Here is a 17,336-nt window from a genome sequence, read left to right as displayed (position 1 = left end):
CAAGTTCCTTTTCCTGTTCAGATCCATACCGATCTACATCCCCAAGGACTTCTTCAACACAGTTGACAAATTGATCACGGCATTTATCTGGGAGGGCGGGGGAGAATCCAAGGTTCCCTAAAAGACTCCTACAGAGAAAAAGAAATATGGGGGGGGGGGGGGGGGAGGGCTGCTGGCCTTCCCATACCAACAATGTGGTTTGGGAAGCCACAGCAGAGACACTGAGGGGATGGGTGAAGGAACAAGAAACAGAATGGGTGAGGAATGTGGTGGCAGGCCTGTAAGTAATATTGTAGACTGTTGGTGCAACCTCCAACCAGCAGGTGGCAGCTACAGATCCACCGTGTGGCCTCGAGACAGTGGTCATGTGACAAGGCACTCAGATATAAGTCCAGGCAGAGCTGGTGATCCTCAGATGTTTATATGACATACATGAGGATGAACTGCGGCTTTTGGTGAATCAACGCAGTAAAAGACTCTGAAGCTCGAGATGGAAGGATTGAAAGCATCCCACCAGCTTCAGGCATCAGGTAACATAGATGAAAACTGGCAACTCTTCAAGCAGCAGTTCAAACGCGATGTAGCGGCCCGGGGCCTGCAGGCACAGCCTGACGAAAGGCGGATAGCTTTGCTGCTAATGGTAGCAGGGCCACAAGCAAGCAAACTGCATAATACTTTTGTTTTTGATAATGAGGAGGATAGGAAGAGATACGATGAAGTCATGGGGTAATCGGCATTGCTCCCACAAAAAGAATGGCACATTTGAGAGACACATGCTCTGTACGTGTACCCAGAAACCTGGTGCATCGTTCGACAGTTTTGTCACTGATCCGCAACCATATTGTCTTTGGTAAATCAAATGATAAGCTGTGTGAAAGGTTGCTGCAGGAAGACGATTTGATACTGGAACAAGTAATAAAGATTTGCCAGGTGAGTGAGGTAGCTGCACAGCAAATCAGCACACTCTGCTCAAAACATTTTGGTGCCAACTCAGAAGAAGACTCCAGCGAAACAGTGTTTTGCGCGTACTATAATGAACCATATATGGTCAGTAAATGTGACTGATGAGATACATACGGACAAACAGTTCTTCATCGATCTCATTGCAACCAAGGACCGGGCAGTCCTAAGATGTGTGGGTTAGGTGGATTGGTCATGCTAAATTGCTCTGTAGTGCCCAAAACATTAGGTGAGGTTGCTGGGTTACTGGGTTACGGGGAGGGGCTGGATCTACAGTTGGAGGGTTCTACAAAAGCTGGTTTCTATATTGGACAGATTTTACATTGGGTAGATTCTATATTCGGCATGTTCCATGTTGTGCAGCTTCTATGCTGCAAAATAAGGTGTGGAATTAGGCAGGGTGCTCTTTCAGGGGCCGGTGTAGACTAGATGGGCCAAATGGCGTCCTTCTGCACTGCAAATTCTATGAAATCTATGAGATTGACAACTCCAAGAGTGAAACAGCGGAGGAGCTGATGACTGTCTCGCAATGCAGCTCATCGAATCTGGAGAGAATCACTGAACAGGGCCAACTCCACCTCCACATGTGCAAGACTAAATTTAATGCAACTGAAAGTGGTGCACAGAGCACACCTAACTAGAACCTGAATGAGTAGGTTCTTCTTGGAGGTGGAGGACAAATGTGAACGGTGCCAGGGAGGCTCAACCAACCACACCCACATGATCTGGACTTGCTCCAGACTTGTTGGGTTCTGGACAGCCTTCTTTGAAGCAATGTCCAAGGTTGTGGGGGTGAGGGTGGAGCCAAACCCGAAAGTGGCAGTCCTCGGGGTATCAGACCAGCCAGAACTATTCACGGGGAGGAGGGCCCACACCCTTGCCTTTGCTTTCCTTATCGGCCACCGAAGACGCCTGCTCGCCCGGAGATCAGCAGCACCACCCAAAACTGCAGACTGATTGGCCGACCTGTCGGAATTTCCCCCACCTGTAGAAAATCAAACTCACCATCCAGGGGTTGGAAGAAGGCCTCCACAAGACATGGAAGCCATTCACCAACCTGTTTGAAGACAATAACAAATAGAGCGAGGGGAGGGGGAGGGGGCACTGCAGAAGGGCTACTAAAACACCAAGGAATAAGGAGAGGGAAGAAAGATGGGGGCGGCTGGGGGGTGGGGGTGAAAGGGAAGGGGAGGGGGGGTGAAAGAGAAGGGGAGGGGGGGGGGGGGGGAATAGCCAGTGCAGATGACAGGGGCCGAGAACAAGGCCGCAGAGAAATCACCCGAAGGCAGCGTCAAAAGGTCCCAGGTCAGAACGGTGACAGGTACAGACCAAATTAACCCTGTGAGGGGAGGGGCTGGATCTACAGTTGGAGGGTTCTACAAAAGCTGGTTTCTATATTGGACAGATTTTACATTGGGTAGATTCTATATTCGGCATGTTCCATGTTGTGCAGCTTCTATGCTGCAAAATAAGATATCGGAGTGGCCTCTTGAGCCTGCTCTGGTGATCGTGGACCTCATGCCACTTTCCACCTGATCCCATATCCTATGATTCCATTAGTGTCAGAGAGCGCGATCTACAGGCCATGTCCCACCCAAATGGGGGCGCAACACAGCCAATAGATGCCGGGTGAGGCCTCCACCATGCTTCCCGACGGTCATTGCACCTCGTGAGATCCAACCAGATCTCGCGACACATCGCGATCTGGGTCTTGCATGGCGGAACCGTGCTGATGCCAGATCTAACTGCCTCCCAACATCTATCGGCCTGCCCAGGGAAACTCCAGCCAGGCGCTGATTAGTGCTGGGTCGACACAAATGTGGACCGGGCAGAACAGCACCTGGGAGGTCTCCCAGGCTATTGGAGGACACTGGGTGATCAAGGACAGGCTACGGTGGCCCTCTGGCTCACCCCTGGGATTCAAGCACCTTGGCACTACCAGGTTGGCACATTAGCACTGCCACCCAGGGATTGCCCAGGTGCCAGCGTGACACTGCAAAGGGTCAGTCCCTGAAGGGGCAGTGCCCAGGAGGGATCAGGAGGGTGTGAAGGTTGGGAGGTAAAGGGTGGGCATGATGGGGCTTCCAGTAGGTTGAGGGGGGTGAAGGGTGGGGGTCCTGGAAGGGGGGTGGCCCGAAAGGGTGTTTGGGGGGCCTGAAAAGGGGGAGCCCTTGGCGACCCCATAGTAGGCATCCTCGCTTAGTGGGGTGCGGGGTAATGCCCATATGTGTGGGGAGGTGACATTGCCCATGGGTGCGGGGGTGGGGGGGGGGGGGGGGGGGGGGGGGAGGGGGGAGGGGTGCGGGGGTGGGGGGGGGGGGGGGAGGGGGGAGGGGTGCGGGGGGGGGGGGGGGGTGAGGGACCCTCAAGTGCACTTAGAGATCAGGGCACCCTTTCAAAATGGTGGCCGCCGGGATTTTCTGAGCCCGCGCTCGGAGAATCGGCGGTGATGCGGAAAATTCCCGCCCGCTGCTCCGACATCGAAACGCGATTCTCCGCCGACTGGAGTATCGGCGCCAATCGCACCCGGGCCGCTGAAAGAGGCCCACACGACAATTCGCCGTGATCGACCGGCCGGGTTCCCGCCGAGCTCCGCCGGCGTGGTTCCAACCTGGCACCACCTGGTGGGAGCTCGGACCCGCAGCCACGGTGGCCGTCCTGGTGACAGGGGGGGGGGGGGGGGGGGGATCAGACCCGGGGGGGGGTCTCCACGGTGTCGATGCCCTCGATCGGGGGATAGCGATTGGCGGCCGCTCGCGATCTGGAGGGGGCCTACCTCCTTCAACACCGGCCCTCTGTAGGGCTCTGCCATATTGTGCGGTGCCGACTGGCCCCCTGACGGCCACTGAATCGCTGGGCCCGGCGGCCCATTGATGCCGGCGTGCACCACTCCAGTGTTTACGCCAGCGTCAACACTTGGCCGGGATTTCGGAGAATCCCGGTCCCGTCGATTTGTGAGGAGCCGGTCTAGTCAGTGAGTTCAGCTCCTCAATCATGGAAAGAATTCTAGGTGTGGACGTAAAGGGCGGAATTCTCCCATCGGGAGACAAACGGCCGACGGCGGAGTAAAACCCGGAGTGTTTCACTCCGGCATCGGAGGCCGCTCCTCGCCCCCTATTCTCCCCCACCCTGGGGGGCTAGGAGCGGCGGCGCGTGAATTCCGCGCGTCGGGCCTTGACGCTTGCGTCAAAGCGGCGCGCCGGGAATGTCGCTGCCGGCGGCGCCGATGTAACGTCAGCCGCGCATGCGGAGGTTGGCCGGCGCCAACTCGCGCATGCACGGTTGCTGCCTTCCCCTCCGCTGCCCCGCAAGATATGGCGGTTTGATCTTGCGGGGCAGCGGAGGGGAAAGAGTGCGTCTTTTAGAGACGCCGGCATGATGATCGGTGGGCACCGATCGCGGGCCAGACATCTGCTGAGCACCCCCGTGGTGCTCGATCCTCCCTCCGCCCCCCACAGGCCCCACACTCACCGGTCACATGCTGTTCACGCCAGCAGCGACCAGGTGTGAACCAGGTTAGAACCGGCGACCGGCGATTCTCCGAGCGGCCTGTCGCAAAACGCAACATGCCATTTTGGGGGGGTTGGGAGAATCACGGGGGGGTGCCAGGGCGGCGTGGCGTGATTCGCCCGGCCCTCCCGAGATTCTCCCCCCCGGCGTGGGGTGCGGAGAATCGCGCCCAAAGAGACTGGGTGTATTTGGATAGCAATGGGGAACTCGCCATCTAACCTGGGGACAAATGTGCAGTCAAACCTACCTGAAATGACACTTAGAAACTTATCCATTAGGTCGCCCCCAAAATATCTTTCAATTTCCACCTTGAATGAAATCAAATGAGAATAAGCACATCTTTGGAGTAACGAATCCCAAAAATTCACAACCCTCTTGAGTGAAGAAATTTCACCTCATTTTGGCCTGAAATGGCGTCCCCCAACACTGAGCCCAGCGAAATCACCTCTCTGGGCGCAATCTAACAGAAACGTTTCTAAGCGTGGCAGCGAGCAGGAATTGCTGGGTGTTTACCGACAGCTGACCTGGCGAGGCCGTCACCAGTATCTAAAGTTAATTAGGGCACCTAAAGCTGCCTGCCCCATGGGCTTCAGACCGGAATTGACTGTCCCACCAGTTGATTCGCCGGGATCGCGCTCGGCAGCTCCCCACTAATGAGGGGGAGCAGCTCTTAAACTGATCCCGCAGAGCAAACCCCAGACAGCGCGCAGCCATGCCACCGCGCAGACCAGCCCCACGTCTCGGTGATGCCCCGGGGGGGGAGGGGGGGGGTAGGAGGGTCAACCACAGGGCAACCGGGGCCACCTGGGAGGCAATAGCAGCGGACTTCAGCGCGGTGAGCGAAAACAAGAAAAGCACCACCCAGAGCTGCAAGAAGCTAAACGACCTCCACCGGGCCACACAGATGAGTTGGCATCGGCCCCCTGGCACCGGTCCCACCTGCCACCCCCAGAAGCCCCCCAACCCCCCCCCCCCCCTCCCGATGGCCCTGTGGTTGGCATTGAGCTGAATGCTCCTGCTGGTGTTGGGAGCCTGATGTCAGGACCATATGTAGGCCCTGAACACTTGCTTGTCATCAAGGAACCCACTGGCACAAATTTAGGTGAGGTGGGCTCCTAATTGGCCACCTTCACCATCCAATTGAAGACGGTGGGAGGGTTCCCAAGGTGGCTGGCCCATTGAGAGGGCCTGCCACACTAGCTAGCTGATAGCCCCATCAGGACAAGTGAGCCCCAGTGAGGTAGAGATACGAACACAAGAACCGCTCAAAGCCTGATGAACATTTAAAATTAAAAAAGGCCAACAATTGATAGAGCTGTCAGTATGGAGGGGAAACTTCTCAATAGGATTGGTACTTGCTGCTCCTCTGGCGATTTTATACTTGCAGCTCATTCATTGGGCCAGTCAAAGGAGACACCGATGGTTTCTTGGCCTGCCACAAAGAGGCCATCCCCAAGTTGCTGCCAACCTTCAGAGTCAGCAGGGGGTCCAGTCCGGTGAATGCTGGCGAGTTCTGCAAATGGCTTCCGTATAAAGCCTTTACTGGTCGCTGTTTTCATGGAGCGGATTGTCAATTCCCATAGCAGCCCTCCCCTCTCGCCCACATGACAGTGTCGGGGAGCCATCCTGACATGGAACTCTCCAGATCTCCCACTTCCCCTGCCTCTGAATTTGCTTCCGCCTCGATGGCAAAGTTTAACCCTTTGTAACCTCCTCACAGCTTACTCTTTGTATTGTCAGAAAAACTGGATTAATTACACTCAGTCCCTTTATCTAATTCATTAAATATAGATTGTTAATTCCTGGGGCCCCAGCATTTCCGGTTGCCGATCATTTTAGTTTTTATCTTGCTCTTACACTGACTGTGGTAGTCACCACTGATGTATATACAGTAGAGAGGATGTTGCTATAGGTGCTTTACGGTAAGGCCCCTGTACTACAGGTACGGGGGTAGATCCCTGCCTGCTGGCTCCGCCCAGTAGGCGGAGTATAAATATGTGTGCTCCCCATACAGCAGCCATTTCGTTAGCTGCTGCAGGAGGCCACGCATTTCAGTGCAATAAAGCCTCGATTACATCCTACTCTCGTCTTTGCCTAATTGATAGTGCATCAATTTATTACACTGAGTTTTCAGAGATGGACCTCCGCATCAAGCCAGATCACCTGCAGCTGCATCCTCAAGCAGACATCGCCAAAAAGGACTTTGAACATTGGCTAGCCTGTTTCGAAGCGTACATTGGGTCTGTGGCAGATACAATTCCAGAAGCACAGAAGCTCCAAATCCTTTACACGCGGCTGAGCTCCAACATCTTTCCACTTGTCCAGGACGCGCTGACCTACGCAGAGGCCATGGCGCTACTGAAGGAAAACTACGCTCAGCGGTCTAACAAAATCTACGCCAGACACCTCCTCTCCACCCGGCGCCAACTTCCCGGTGAGTCAGTGAAAGATTTCTGGCACGCCCTTCTCGCCCTAGTTAGAGACTGTGACTGCCAGGCCATTTCAGCCACGGAACACTCGAATTTGCTGATGAGAGACACATTTGTTAAGGGCATAGGGTCTGACTACATCCGCCAGTGCCTCCTAGAAGGGGTTACGCTCGACCTCGCGGCGACCAAAAAGCTAGCGCTCTCACGTACGGTCGCACTGCGCAACATTCAGGCCTATGCCCCCGACCGTGTAGCCCACCCGTCCTGTGCATCGTGGACTCCGCAGATGACCGCCCCATCGTGGACCCCATCAGCGACCGCCCTTAGCCAGCCCCACACCTGTGCCGCGCAGCAGCCAGCCAACCCCAGGGGGCCCAAATGCTACTTCTGTGGGCAGTCAAAACACCCCCAGCAGCGCTGCCCGGCGCGGAGCACGCTCTGCAAGGCCTGTAGCAAGAAGGGACATTTCACTGCAGTGTGCCAGGCCCACTCAATCGCTGCTATTGCCCCAGCACCCCTCACGTGCAACCAGTGGGTGCTGCCATCTTCCCCTCCTCAGACCACGTGTGGCCAGTGGACACCACCATCTTGCTCGACTCGCAACACGTGCGGCCCGAGGGCGCCGCCATCTTGATCCTCCCAAGACCAACTGCGCCGCCATCTTGCCTTCCTCACGACACGTGCGGCTCGTGGGCGCCGCCATCTTGCCCGACTCGGGACCCCTGCCCGTCGGGCACCTCATCAGGCCGCTCATCATCTGCAATCACCGACGACCAGCCTCAACTTGCCTCGGTCATGATTGACCAGTCTCGACCACACAACCTCGCGACTGCTTCAACTAAAGTGAAGGTCAACAGACATGAGATCTCCTGCCTGCTGGACTCCGGGAGCGCTGAAAGCTTTATTCACCCCGATATGGTAAGGCGCTGCTCTCTCGCGGTACACCGCGCTAACCAGAGAATCTCCCTGGCCTCCGGATTCCACTCCGTGGCGATCCTGGGGTACTGCATCGCCATTCTCACTGTCCAGGGCGTGGAGTTCAGCGGCTTCCGCCTCTACGTTCTCCCCAACCACTGTGCTGCCTTGCTACTCGGCCTGGACTTTCAGTGCAACCTCCAGAGCCTAAACCTGAAATTCAGCGGGCCCCTACCGCCCCTTACTGTGTGCGGCCTCGCGGGCATCAAGGTCGACCCACCTTCCCTTTTTGCAAACCTAACTCCGGATTGCAAACCCGTCGCCACCAGCAGCAAACGGTACAGCACCCAGGATTAGACCTTCATCAGGTCTGAAGTCCAGCGGCTGCTTCGAGAAGGCATCATCGAAGCCAGCAACAGCCCCTGGAGAGCCCAAGTGGTAGTGGTCAAAGCTGGGGAGAAAAATAGAATGGTCGTTGACTACAGTCAGACCATCAATCGGTACACGCAGCTCGACGCGTACCTCCACCCACGCATATCTGATATTGTCATACAGATTGCACAGTACCGGGTCTTCTCAACAGTGGATCTGAAATCTGTCTACCACCAGCTCCCCATCCGTAAGGCGGACTGCCCATACATTGTGCTTGAAGCAGGCAGCCGCCTTTACCACTTTCTTAGGGTCCCCTTCGGCGTGACAAAGGGGTCTCGTCTTCCAACGGGAAATGGACCGAATGATTGACCGGTACAGACTGCGGGCCACCTTCCCGTACCTGGGCAATGCACCACCTGCGACCACAATCAGCAGGACCATGACGCCAACCTTGCCAAATTTCTCCACACCACCACTCTCCTCAACCTCGCATATAACAAAGAGAAGTGCGTGTTGAGCACGAACCGCTTAGCCATCCTCGGCTATGTGATCCAGAATGGAATTCTGGGGCCCGACCCCGATCGCATGCGCCTCCTCATAGAACTCCCCCTCCCCCACTGCCCCAACACCCTCAAACGGTGCCTGGGGTTCTTTTCCTATTATGCCCAGTGGGTACCGAACTATGCGGACAAGGCCCGCCCACTCATTCAGACCACAGTCTTTCCCTTGACGGCCAAGGCGCACCAGGCCTTCAACTGCATCAAGGCCGACATCGCCAAGGCTGTGATGCACGCGGTCGACGAGATGTTGCCATTCGAAGTGGAGAGCGATGCATCAGACGTCGCTCTGGCCGCCACCCTCAACCAGGCAGGCAGGCCCGTGGCATTCTTTTCCCACACCCTCCATGCCTCCGACATTCGGCACTCCTCCGTCGAAAAGGAGGCACAAGCCATCGTAGAAGCTGTGCATCATTGGAGGCATTACCTGGCCAGCAGGAGATTCACTCTCCTCACTGACCAACGGCTGGTTGCCTTCATGTTTAATAACACACAGCGGGGCAAGATCAAAAATGATAAAATCTTGAGGTGGAAAATCGAGCTCTCCACCTACAACTACGAGATTTTGTATCGCCCCGGTAAGCTCAACGGGTCCACCGATTTCCTATCCCAAGGTACATGTGCCAGCGCACAAGTGGACCAACTCTGCACCCTGCACGACAGCCTCTGTCACCAGGGGTCACCCATTTTTACCATTTCATCAAGGCCCGCAACCTGCCCTACTCCATCGAGAACGTCAGGGCAATCACCAGAGACTGCCAGGTCTGCGCGGAGTGTAAACCGCACATCTATCGGCCAGACCATGCGCACCTGGTGAAGGCCTCCCGCCCCTTTGAACGCCTCAGCATGGACTTCAAAGGGCCCCTACCCTCCACCGACCGCAACACGTACTTTCTCAGTGTGGTCGATGAATACTCCCGATTCCCCTTTACCTTCCCATGCCCCGACTTTGACGTCATCAAAGCCTTCAACACCACCTTCGCTCTGTTCGGTTTCCCCGCCTACCTCCACAGCAATCGGGGATCCTCATTTATGAGCAATGAGCTGCGCCAGTACCTGCTCAACAGGGTCATTGCCTCAAGCAGGACGACCAGCTACAACCGCAGGGGTAATGGGCAGGTAGAGAGGGAGAACGGGACAGTCTGGAGGGCCGTCCAGCTGGCCCTATGGTCCAGAAATCTCCCGGCCTCCCGCTGACAGGAGGTCCTCCCCGATGCACTGCACTCCATTCGGTCGCTCCTATGCACTTCGACTAACGACACACCCCATGAATGTCTCTTTGCCTTCCCCAGGAAGTCCACCTCCGGGGTATCACTCCCAATGTGGCTGGCAGCCCCAGGACCCGTTCTCCTCTGTAGACACATTTGACTCCACAAGGCAGACCCGTTGGTTGAGAGGGTACAGCTACTTCACGCCAATCCACGATACGCTTACGTAGCGTACCCCGACAGCCGCCAAGACACAGTCTCCCTCAGGGACCTGGTACCAGCTGGGTCCCCACACACACCCCCTCCGACGTTGCGCCATCCTCCCTTCCCCCGGTGCACCGGGACACTCCGCCCTCCCCTTGCACACACCTGGGGACGAAGAGGATTTCGACACGCTCCCGGAGTCTCCGCAGACCAAGCCGCCGCCGGAGTCGCCACCAGCACTACGGCGCTCTCTACAACAGATTAAGGCACCGGACCGCCAGAATTTATAATTTTATCTGTACTTTTAAAACACAATTTTCTGTATATAGTTCTCCACCACCCCCGCCGGACTCATTTTTAACAGGGGGTGAATGCGGTAATCACCACTGATGTATATGTTGTATATAGAGGATGTTGTTATAGGTGCTTTATGGGAAGGCCCCTGTACTACAGGTACGGGGGTAGATCCCTGCCTGCTAGCTCCACCCAGTAGGTGGAGTATAAATATGTGTGCTCCCCGTACAGCAGCCATTTCGTCAGCTGCTGCAGGAGGCCACACATCTCAGTGTAATAAAGCCTCGATTACATCCTACTATCGTCTTTGCATAATTGATAGTGCATCACTGACCTTGCTCTCCTCAGCCTCCTGCACTTTACAAACTTTCAGACTCAAGGCTGACTTCAACAATCTCAGAACGTAATCTTTGCCTCAATTTTCTTTCTTTTCCTTCACAGGTTTTGGTTTTACTCTTGTTTTGGGATGACAACTGTTCATCATTCTGCCATTCACACCTCTTCTGGGCACACCATTTTGCATCTTCACTTGTCCCATTACCATCCCCCTTGACTTTACACCACAAACACTTTTGACATTTAATCTCTACTAGCTTCCACACTCTGTCACAGAATGTTCTTTTTCCCCTCTTTCATTTGCTCAAAATCTAATACATTTCTAACCTTTTCTCAGTTTTGATGAAAGGCTATTGACCTGAAACATTGGGCGTAGCTTATCAGGGATGGATTCTATACTGGGCTGATTCTGTGTCAGGTAGCCTCTGTATTAAGGCTGGTTCTGTTTTGAGCGGGTTCCATTTTGGTGGGTAAATAATTCTGGCAGTTTCCCAAAACAAGCGTCGAAATTGAAACTTGCTCCCGGCAATTTTGAGCTAACAGTGATCGTAACTGTACTGCGCCAACGTCAAAACCAGAATTGATAAAGACAAAAGCAAAACAATGAGACACAGAAGTCAGATGAGGAGATAAAAGGACTGGGGGGGGGTTAATTTTCAACTGGAGTGATTACCTTCTTGTCGATCCCAGCCAGACTTTCATTGCATTTATATTAATGGATCAGGTGATTTCGACAAAGGGCGGTCAAGTCAGTCCACCAAGTTGCCCTCCTGGAAGCAATGACCCCCCCCCCCAAGCTATTGTTTGTGAAATGGAATAAATAGCAACAGGTTAAAAGAACATTTTATACGACAGGCAAATATCAAAAATATGGTCACAATGAACAGGAAATGACAGTGGGACAACAGAAAAAAACTCAACAAAGGAAGACAAACAGGGAAGCTGATGGTCATCAAAATGGCAAAACCCTCAAATGCAGCTTGTCACAATCGTTTGGATAAAAGACAGTGACAGCAAGGAAAAATGTTAATAAGTAAAAACGCAACAATGAGAGGCTGTTCACCACAGCTGGTGTTGAATGATTGCAGGAAATGATTGAACAGGGGGGTAAGGTACAACATGCCCAGATATGTGTAATGTAAGTCTCCGCCCTCTTTCTCTCTGGAACCAGTTTGTGTAAAATTAATTAAAGTCCACAACAGAACAAAACCTCCAAGTTTGACTCCAGTTTTATTTAGAATGTCAGAGCAATTCAATTTGCAGTGCCACCCCGTGGTCACTCGGCTGCACGCAAAGAGAAATTCCACAGCATGGACAGGTATTTAATTTGGCAAGAAGACTGTGAGGCGACTTGAGGGAAAACGTCTGCGTGCAGCGAGCAGCGAGCATTTGGAATGCACAGTTTGATAAGAGAGCAAAGAAAGGAGGAATATAGGGAAAGAGCAAAGGAGCAGCCCGGTAGCACAGTGGTTAGTACTGTTGCTTCACAGCACCAAGGTCCCAGGTTCAATTCTCACTTGGGTCACTGTCTGTGCGGAGTCTGCATGTTCTCCCGATGTCTGTGTGAGTTTCCTCCGGGTGTTCCGGTTTCTTCCCACAAGTCCCAAAAGACGTACTTGTTAAGTGAATTAGACATTCTGATTTCTCCTTCCATGTACCCGAACAGGTGCAGGAGTGTGGCGACTTGGGGATTCTCACAATAACTTCATTGCAGTGTTAATGTAAACCTACTTGTGACAATAATAAAGTTTGATTGACCAACTGGAATGTTCTGCTGCATGTAAAATGGATCGAAAAACCTCAGGCTGGATTCTCCAGCCCCGCCGTGCCACATTTCTATTTCATACCGCCAGCGGGATGCTTCGTTCAAGGCAGCCAGTCAATGGGGTTTCCCAATGTGGGACAGCCCCACGCCGTCGGGAAACCCCTGGGAGGTGGCAAAACGGAGCATCTTGCCGGCCCCTCCTTCTGTGCTGCACAATTCTACAGTTCTATGTTTTTGTGAGAAACCTGTGCTTTGCATGCACAACCTACATTACTAGGTAAATATGTATCAAATTGGAAGTGACAAGCAGGATCCCACAATGATCTGTTACTGGGGCCTTAACTGTTCTCTATATTTGAGGTGAGGTGGTGGCTGGTTGTATTACCTCTGCAGTAGTAATTCAGAGACCCAGGGTAATGTTCTTCGTACCTGAGTTCGAATCCCACCATTCAATACAAATCTGGAACTTAAACCATATTGGTGACCGTTGCCATTAAAAACCCATCTGGTTCCCTAATGCCCTTTAGGGAAGAAAATCTGCCGTCCTCGTCTATTCTGGTCTACATGTGTCTCCGGATTGGCAGTAATGTGGTTAACTCTTAAATGGCCTAGAAACCACTCAGTTGTATCAAACCACTACGAAGTCAGTTAAAAGAAATGAAATTGGACTGACCACCCGGCATCAATTTAAGCACCAGAAATGACAATGGCAAAGTGTTAGCCCTGCAATTTCCTCCTTACAAACATTTGAGGACTTCTGCCAAAGTTGTCCCATGGACTAGTCAAACAGCCTGACAATAGACATTGTCCCAGACACCATCATCACCATTTGAGCAGAGGTGGCGGCACATGGTTTACAGTCGGGAGGGAGTTGCCCTGGGAATGCTCAACATTGACTCTGGACCCCATAAAGCCTCATGGCATCAGGTTAAACATGGACAAGGAAACCTCCTGCTGATTGCCGTGGTCATGGTAGAGTAGGGGATATGCCGGGCCATGAGGTTTCACATTGTGGTTGAGTACAATTCTACTGCTGCTGATGACTCATAGCACCTCATAAATGCCCATTCTTGAGTTGTCAGATCTGTTCATTTAGCACAGTGATGGTGCCACACAACATGATGGAAGATTTCTTCAATGTGAACCATCAGTGCTGATTACTGTTCCCCCTTCAACTGGCGAACCAGTACTCCTCCAGGTTCAACATCAGTTGGAGGAAGCACTGAGGGTGGGAAGGGCGCAGAATATACTCTTGGTAAGGGATTTCAATGTCCATCACGAAGAGTGGCTTGGTAGCACCACCACAGACTGGGTCTGAAAAGGGTGTAGCTGCTAGACTGGGACTGCGACACGTGGTGAGGAAACCAGCAAGAGGGAAAAACTTGACCACATCCTCACCAATCCGCCTGCCACAAATGCATCTGTCCATGACAATATCAGTAGGAGTGACCAGAGCACAGTCCTTTGGAGACAAAGTCCTGTCTTCACAGTGAAGAAATCTTCCATCATGTTGTGTGGCACCACCACTGTGAATTGTACTCGACCACAATGTGAAACCTCATGGCCTGGCATATCCCCTACTCTACCATTACCACCGAGCCAGGGAATCAACCATGGTTCAATGAAGAGTGCAGGAGGGCATGCCAGGAGCAACGTTAGACACACCAGGCATTCGCAATAATTTAGATGAATTAACAGCACAAATTGGCATACACGGGTACAATATGATTGCAAATAAAGAGACGTGGCTGCAGTACGACGAGAGCTGGGAACTGAATACCCAATGGTATTCGATATTTAGCAAGGACAGGCAAAAAGGGAAAGGAAGTGGAGTGGTGTTGTTAGTTAAGGATGAAAAAAAGAAAAAGATTAGTGAAGAAAAATGTTACAATCCAAAAAAGGAGAATTTATAACAGAAAACAAGGGAGCAGCAGAGCAATTGAATAACTACTTCAGTTCTGCTTTCACGGAAGAAGTCACAAATAACTTGCCAGAAATGCTAAAGAATTGAGGGTTTAGTGAGAAGGTGGAATTGAAGGAAATTAATATTGCAAGAAAAATAGTGCAGAAGAAATTAATCAGACTGAAAGCTGATAGATCTCCAGGGCCTGATAATCTACATCCCAGGGTACTAAGGCCATGGAAATAGTGGATGCATTGGTTGTGATCTTTCAAAATTCTGTAGCTTCTGGAACAGCCCAGGCAGATTGGAGGGTGGTAAATGTAACCCCGCTATTCAGCGCCGGCCCTAGGATTGCTGGCGCCCCGGGCAAGCTGAACTTCGGCGCCCTTGGGGAGGGGGGGGCGGGGCCGAGAGGGGGGGGGCGGACCCGAGGGGAGGGGCGGGACCGAGGGGGGGGGCGGACCGAGAGGGGGCGGGGCGGGGGGGGGGGGCGGGGGGGGGGCGGACCGAGCGGGGGCGGGGGGGGCGGACCGAGCGGGGGCGGGGGGAGGCGGACCCGAGGGGGGCGCGGGGGGGGGAGAGGACCGAGCGGGGGGCCGCCCTGGGGGAGGGCGGCCACCGCGCATGCGCTGGTTGGCACCGGCCCAACTGCGCATGCGCGGGACCCGAGTCTGGCGCCCCCTAGCACATGGCACCCCGGGCGACTGCCCGAGTTGCCGGTGCCTTGAGCCGGCCCTGCCGCTATTTAAAAAAGGGCCAGAGAAAACAGGGAATTACAGATTGGTTAGTCTTCCAGTAATAAGTAAAGTGCGAATATCTATTCTAAAGGGTGTGATAACAGGGCACTTAGAAAATATCAACGGGATTAGACAAAGTCAAAATGGATTTATGAAAGGGAAATTATGCTTGACAAATCTTTGGAGATTTTTGAGGATGCACCTAGTAGAATAGCTACGGGTGAACCGGTGGATGTGGTGTATTTGGATTTTCAGAAAGTCTTTGAAAAACTCTCACTAAGAGGTTAGTGTGCAATATCAAAGCACATGGGAATGGGGGTAATATCTTGGCATAGATTGAGAATTAGTCAGCAGACAGGAAACAGAGAGCAGGAATAAATGGGTCTTTTTCAAAGTGGCAGTCAGTGACTAGTGGGGTCCCACAGGGGTCAATAATTTGGATGAGGGAACCAAAAGTAATGTTTCCAAGTTCGTTGACAACACAAAACCTGGTGGGAAGGTGTGTGACGAGAAGGATGGTCAGAGGCTTCAAGGTAACTTGGACAAGTTGAATGAGTGGGTAAATACATGGCAGATGCAGTTTAACGTGGATAAATGTGAAGTTATCCACTTTGGCTGGAGAAACAGAATGGCAGAGTATTACCTAAATGATGATAGATTGGTAAATGTTGAGATACAAAGGGACCTGGATGTCCTAGTCCTCCAGTGACTGAAAGCAAGCACAAAGGTACAGCAAGCAGTTAGGAAACCAAAAGGTGTGTCAGCTTTTATTGCAAGAGAACTTGAGTGCAGGAGCAAGCGTGCCTTACTACAGCTGTGATGTGTTTGGTGAGATCACATCTGGAGAAATGTGAGCAGTTTTGGTATCCGTTTCTGAGAAAGAATACATTTGCCAAAGATGGAGTGCAGCGAATGTTCAATGACCTTCCTTCCATCATAAGGTCAGAAGTGGGGATGTTCACTAATAATTGCACAATGTACAACTGTTCGTGGCTCTTCAGATACTGAAGCAGCCCATATCCCAATGCAGCAGTATCTGGACAATATCCGGGGTATCTCGAACAAGTGAGAACATAACCATTGACCCTTAACATGAAATGGCACTACCATTGCTGAATCCCCCACCATCGACATCCTGGGTGTTATCATTGACCAGAAACTGAACTGAGCCAGCCATTTAAATACTGTGGCTACAAGAGCGGGTCAAATGCTTGGAACCCTGTGACAAGTAACTCACCTCCTGACTCTCCAAATCCTGTCCACCACCCTCAAGGCACAAGTCAGGAGTGTAATGGGATACTCTCCACTTTCCTGGATGAGTGCAGCTCCAACAACACTCAAGAAACTCAACACCATCCAGGACAATGCAGCCCTCTTTATTTTCACCCCTACCAAAAACATTCAATCCCTCACACACCGACAAACAGTGGCAGCCATCTGTACCTTCTACAAGATTCACTGCAGGAAGTCACCAAGGTTCCGTAGGGAGCAACTTCCAAATCCAGGGCGGAACGGTGGCACAATGGTTAGCACTGCTGCCTCACAGCACCAAGGACTCGGGTTTGATCCTGGCCCTGGATCACTGTCCGTATGGAGTTTGCACATTCTCCCCGTGTCTGCGTGTGGCTCACCCGCACAACCCAAAGATGTGCACGGTAGGTGAATTGGCTATGCTAAATTGCCCCTCAATTGGAAAAAAAAAAGAATTGGCACGTTAAATTTTTTAAAACTTTAAGTCCATGACCACTGTCATCTACAAGGACAAGGGTAACAGAAACATAATAACAATAATCTTTATTAGTGTCACAAGTAGACTTACATTAACACTGCAATGAAGTTACTGTGAAAAGTCCCTAGTCGCCACATTTCGGCGCCTGTTTGGGTACATTGAGGGAGAATTCAGAATGTCCAATTCACCTAACAAGCAAGTCTTTTGGGACTTGTGGGAAGGAACCGGTGCACCCGGAGGAAACTCTTGCAGACACGAGGAGAACGTGCAGACTCCGCACAGACAGTGACCCAAGACAGGAATCGAACCCAGGTCTCTGATGCTGTGAAGCAACAGTGCTAACCACTGCACTACTGTGCCACCCCGATGGGAACACCACAATCTGGATGTTCCCCAGCAAATCACCCACCATCCTGA

General features: G+C 52.5%; 1 long non-coding RNA gene across 1 annotated transcript in view; it reads left to right on the top strand.

Moving 5' to 3' along the window:
- The first annotated feature begins 402 nt into the window (after positions 1–402).
- The window catches only part of LOC119964469, an 84,368-nt gene continuing 67,434 nt past the window's right edge, over positions 403–17,336 (top strand). The window contains exon 1 of the long non-coding RNA XR_005460303.1: positions 403–530. This is a non-coding gene — a long non-coding RNA (uncharacterized LOC119964469). The remainder of the gene's footprint in view (positions 531–17,336) is intronic.

This window comes from Scyliorhinus canicula, chromosome 4 (assembly GCF_902713615.1).
Source record: "Scyliorhinus canicula chromosome 4, sScyCan1.1, whole genome shotgun sequence".
Taxonomy (NCBI): Eukaryota; Metazoa; Chordata; class Chondrichthyes; order Carcharhiniformes; family Scyliorhinidae; genus Scyliorhinus; species Scyliorhinus canicula.
Note: the sequence above shows the minus strand (reverse complement) of the source record. Positions and strands in the feature narration are given on the sequence as shown.